This window comes from Eschrichtius robustus, chromosome 18 (assembly GCF_028021215.1).
Source record: "Eschrichtius robustus isolate mEscRob2 chromosome 18, mEscRob2.pri, whole genome shotgun sequence".
Lineage (NCBI taxonomy): Eukaryota > Metazoa > Chordata > Mammalia > Artiodactyla > Eschrichtiidae > Eschrichtius > Eschrichtius robustus.
In genome coordinates, this window is record NC_090841.1 from 71,148,533 (window position 1) to 71,154,175 (window position 5,643).

Here is a 5,643-nt window from a genome sequence, read left to right on the forward strand (position 1 = left end):
ACTCCCTGCAGTTTCTCTCATTTTGAGCCTTTATTCTGTCCTATTGCTGATTTTTGCTGTTTCCATTTTCTCAAGCTTATAAGATACCCTTGCTTCTATCTGCTTCCTCCCTCACAAATACTGATATTATGCAGCTCTTGTGGCTTCTCATGTTTTTTTCCTAACCACTTCTATTTTGGTGTTTGTGGGCATAGCTTGTCACTTAGTTTTGTTGTAGGTGTTGTTTAATGCTTTTTAGTTTTGTTGCCCTAGTTTGTCTGTTTGGGTGGATTTGGGAGATAAAAACTACATCACTATCACCACCATCTTCTGTAATATATTTAAAAAAGAATCGTTCTGTGGCTTATTAGATTCTGTTAAGGTAACTTTGTGCTAACTGGTTAAGTATGGATTTTCTCCTTTTGCTTTATCAATAAAACTTCTGTCAGTTGGTCAGAAATTAGCAAATCTCAGTCTTAGATTCCTTGAATTTCTTGACTCTTCAGTATATAATTCACTTTTAAATTGGCGTCTCTGTTGGAGATCCTACTATCCTATATTTTACTCTTGGGGAAGAAAATTAGCTGACTTTCCCTTTGATTCCTTGTGGGCTCAACTCCGTTCTTCCAACTCTGTTCTCTTTTCCTCATTTTAGTCTTCTCTTTTTTCCTACTTTCTTATTAGCACAATATACCCAGTTTCACTGCTTTCAAAAGTTTATAGTCTAGGCATTGGAGAACACATACCCACAGATATATGTCACAATATAATAAATATCATAAGAGAGATTTTACGTTATCAGAGTGAAGAGGAAATAATAATTAATTTTGGCCAGACAAATCTAAGAAGGCTTCACAGAGAAGGTAATATCTGAGGGAGGTGGGTTTTGAGGAATGGACAGGAATTTAGTAGATGGGCGAAACAGCTTACTCGAAGAAACTGTTAGAGCAGTTCCCTTGAAATTGAATCTCCCATGACAGTATTTCCCTATAGTAGATGAACTCATATTGATCTTAAATTTATTTTCTCGTAATCATTTGATGTAAATGTGTCTAATAGAAGCCAGGGGAGTGTTTTACTGCTGGGAGTGGGCAGTAGATTAAAAAAAAGTAAATTGAGAATGGGAACTACCTATGTTGAAAGGACAGGTAGAAGAAGAGGGCCCAGTGAGGGATATTGAGAAGTGAAATCAGAGACTTGTAAGGTAAACCAGGGGAGATTGGTCTCAGAAAAGCCAAAAAGGAAGAGAATTGTAATAATGAGTCAATGGTCAACAATGTCAAAGATAAATTGAGTCTGCCCTGAAGCAAGGCATTGGATTTAGTAGTTAAGAGGTCACTAACTGATTTTATTTGTTTCATTTTGCTTTGGATACTTAGAGATTTCTAAAATTTAACTTTGTTTTAGATCTATGTAAAATACTTACATAGTTTCAAAGTCAAGTATGCAAAACATGTCTGGCTTCTCTCTCTGTCTCCTGCATCCTATTCCTTCTTCCACCCCATTGGTAACCATTTCTTTTTAATTTTATGATTTATTTTTCCTTTGCTTTTTAGGTTTGAGACTTTCATTTTTTTTATGCCCAAGTAAGTCTGGGTGGTTGACCCTCACTGCTACTTCTACCCACTGCCCCCAAACTTGCTACCCTTCACAAGAAGAAGAAACACTTTCAGTCTATAACTTAGAGAGTGCCTAAGCTTTGTCAGCTGACTTGTAATGGGTCAAAGTGCAGGCAGAAGGGTCAGTGGCATTGATCTACTCTGGCATCCAGGAATTAGTCAGCCTCTCAGCCTGGCCTGAGTAGTGACATTCAAAGATTTGATGATACTAATAGCTGTCTTTAGTTTTAGGAGTACTGAAGGGACATGTTTTTCCTGTAGTTGCCATCCATTGCATCATCAACCTGATGTTCAGTATATTTCTGTAAAATCCTAAACCAGAAATTCTTAACTGAGGCTATCCCATCATGGAAGGATTTTTTTTTTTTGGTCACCAGAGAATCTCTTTACATATCAGACTAGAGTACTTAAATATCTCTCTCAGGAGATATTTTCTATCCCACTCTTTGGTGTTATCATTTCTGGTGGCAGAGACAAGTAATAGGAAGAAAATCAATGATCCAGGAATGGGATCCTCAGTTCAAGGCCATGGGCAGCAGTAGTTTGATCTGTGTGGAGAACATCAAACAGAGTTCTTTCAGATGTCTCTTACTCTGTTCCTTGGCTTTTTTAGAAGAAATTTTTGTGAAAATATTTGTATCCCTGTGTAAGTTTGTCTGAACCTTCTCCAGAGAAGATCACTGTGGTATCTGTGCTCTTCCAAATGTACTTGGAAATTAAATACATACCTACTGAAGCATGGACTGTTGTAATGTCATAAGTTTCCAAGTAAAATATGACTTCGTCCAGGACCCGAATGCCTTACTAAGAGTTAAAAAAGACTTCATGATATATTCCCTCCCAATATGATTTGCCACCTTTCTAGCAGCCAGTAAATTGAGACTGTCTTCCATGACAATTGCAAATGTCTGGAGCGTACTATACTTGGGTCACTTTTAGCTGCTTCAACACGGCGACAGCAGCCAAGCTGGAATCCAAGTCCCCTAATTAAAAGCATCCAATCCTTCTGTCTGTCATCAAACGTTTCTTAGTAACATTGTCAAAAAGGATCCAGAAGTATGCATGTATATGAAGTAGAAAAAATAACATGAATAAATCTGTTTCGCTAGACAAACATTAATTACTTTATTCCAGTGGAATCACAGCATGTATACGTTGTTTGAGTTTCAGTTTAAGGATGTTCCCTATCTCTTGAATCATCAGTTTTTCTCCTGTCTACTGGATCATTTATAGCATATGCATATCTGTACATGCTGTAATATCGCTCTTCTATTTCTCACTCTCCTTTATAGCAAAAGTCCTTAAAAGAGTTGTCCATACTTGCTCTCTCCAATTCTCCTCACCTTTCTTCATAATTTCTTTTCTTTTTTTAAAATTTATTTATTTTTGGCTGCGTTGGGTTTTCGTTGCTGCGTGCGGGCTTTCTCTAGTTGCGGTGAGCGGGGGCTACTCTTCGTTGTGGTGCGTGGGCTTCGCATTGCGGTGGCTTCTCTTGTTGTGGAGCACCAGCTCTAGGCGCACAGGCTTCAGTAGTTGTGGCTCGTGGGCTCTAGAGCGCAGGCTCAGTAGTTGTGGTGCACGGGCTTAGTTGCTCCGCGGCATGTGGGATCTTCCCAGACCAGGGCTCGAACCTGTGTCCCCTGCATTGGCAGGCGCATTCTTAACCACTGTGCCACCAGGGAAGCCCTTTCTTCATAATTTCTATCTCAAAACCTGGGAATAGTTTCTCTACACTGTTATAGAGGGCAGACAGAAGTTCATCTCTACAGTGTTCATTTCCACTGATGCAAATTTGCCATTTGGCTTTAAATCCAAAGCTTTAGAGTGTGCTGGAAAAAAAGGCTCCACTTTGAAAAAGGAGTTGTAGTGTGTGTCAAATTAACAAGACCTTTAGCTTCTGAACACACAGCCAAAAATCCATCTTCTATCATGGCTGTAAAGAAAGGTCTGACTGCATAGGTGTCTCTCTGCCTAGGAACACTTTCTTATTGGTAGCATCCAATAAAATAAATGCATACACCCCATCTAACATACAGATCGTTTGCTCAGTTCCTCCTTTGTCATAAAGATGAAGGATTATCTCACCATCTGCTTTGGTCTGGTGATCAAATTTAAAATGGTGTTGTATCTCCTTGTGGTTATAGATCTCACCATTGTAACAGACCCACAATTAAGGGTATTTCTTTGCTCATATTAGCTTCATTCCAAACAGTTGTTCAACTACTGCCAACCAGTGAAATCCAAAGCAGCAGTTGGTATAGACATTGACATTCTAAAGATGAAATGTGTCTATCTGGACCTTTGTGTGCAATCTTCATATCACTCAGACACTGATCAGAGGAACAGTCATCACTACCAAAGAGTCCAGATGCCGCACATGGTGCAGTGGAGCTACAGGATCTCCAGGCATGAGCTGACCAGGCTGGCAGGAGTAGAGACAAGGGCTGTGGACCATCTCCATTTTTTGTTATTAATATAAACATATCTATGTATCTGTATCTGTAGTTCTCTTTTTTTTTTTTTAAGATTTTTTTTGATGTGGACCATTTTTAAGTCTTTATGGAATTTGTTACAATATTGCTTCTGTTTTATGTTTTGGTTTTTTGGCTGCGAGGCGTGTGGGACCTTAGCTCCCCGACCAGGGATCGAACCCGCACCCCCTGCATTGGAAGGCAACGTCTTAACCACTGGACTGCCAGGGAAGTCTCCATGTATCTATAGTTCTCTTTTCTTAGATAAATGCTAACAACCTTACATAGTTTATCTACCTTGATTTTTTTCTCTCAGCAATATATCCTGGCAATCATTCCACTGTTGTATGTAGAAATTTTCCTCATTTCTTTTTACAGGTACATAGTTCCCCATTTTATGAATGTTCTGGTACATTTTAAGATAGAATAAGGGTATTAGGAAAGATTCAAAGCAGTGGAAACCTTTTGGAAGAGGAGGCCTTTTATTTTTTTGCCAATCTGTGGGAAACTCAAGGGTCCTATAGAGGCTAAGATGATTGTGCCAACAAAGAGATGGCTGAACCTATTAACACAAGATTGCTTCTGGTCCTACATAATAAACCCCTTTGTTCTCTGAGCTGAGAGGAGCTGGAAGGATTTGAAGAAAGAAATTGGCTTTTTCCTTTCCTCCTATACTTCCTTATTTTATATACTCTGTTATGCTAGTAGGTTTTAAAGCATGCCTAGGGTTAACCTGGAGTACAGCTCTCTCTCACAGGAGAGGCAGCTAACACAGTTATCAGGGAAGTCCTGCTTTCACCTTTGGGAAACCATTTTCCGGACGCTTGATGTTTCTCCTTTCACTCTTTCTGGAATCAGGTCATTGGGCAGATGAGGTGTCTCTTCAGAAGTTTCTGAATTGAGCGTAAAATAGCTTAACTCCAAAGCCCTGTTATACACTAGATCCAAAGATTCACTCTAGTCTACTTCCCATCTTGCATTCTGCACAGCCATGTTGTCCAGTAAAGCTCACTAAAGACAGGGTTCCAGTGAGTTCTGTATAACAGCACAGCCAGCAACGCACACATATGCAAACCCTCAGTGGAGTTAGTGGAATTAAAATCAGGGAAAGTAGGACGTAGAAGGTGTTTGCTCTTCTGTTTCCCTCTCTGTCAGCCCATTGCCTCACCTCAAAGAGAAGAGTTGCTGATATGACTAGTCATATTCAACTGACCTAGTCACATAGAGAACGGGATCACTGTGCTTTGAAAAGATTATGCACAAAGCCTATATGATGAAGACTGTGAATCAGTCCTGAAAAATCACAAAAGTAGGATTAAACAAAAATAGAAACATTCCTTGTTCTTGGATAGGACCATTCAGCATCATAAATAAGTCAGACCTCCTCAGGTTAATATATAAATTTAACGTAATTCCCCAAAAAGATATCAGCAAAACTTTTCCTGGCACTGGATCCTAAACTTCAAATGGAAAAATAAGTAAGCAGGAATACCTATGAAGGTCTTCAAAAGGAAGAGCAATGAGAGGGGGCTGGCCTTATCACATACTAAAAAAATATTATAGACCCTATAATT

The 5,643-nt window shown here is 39.3% G+C and overlaps 1 pseudogene; it reads right to left on the bottom strand.

Annotated features, from left to right (window-relative positions):
- Positions 1-1,671: 1,671 nt before the first annotated feature.
- LOC137752033 (asparagine synthetase [glutamine-hydrolyzing]-like) lies at positions 1,672-3,977 on the bottom strand (annotated as a pseudogene).
- Between the last annotated feature and the right edge of the window lie 1,666 nt (positions 3,978-5,643).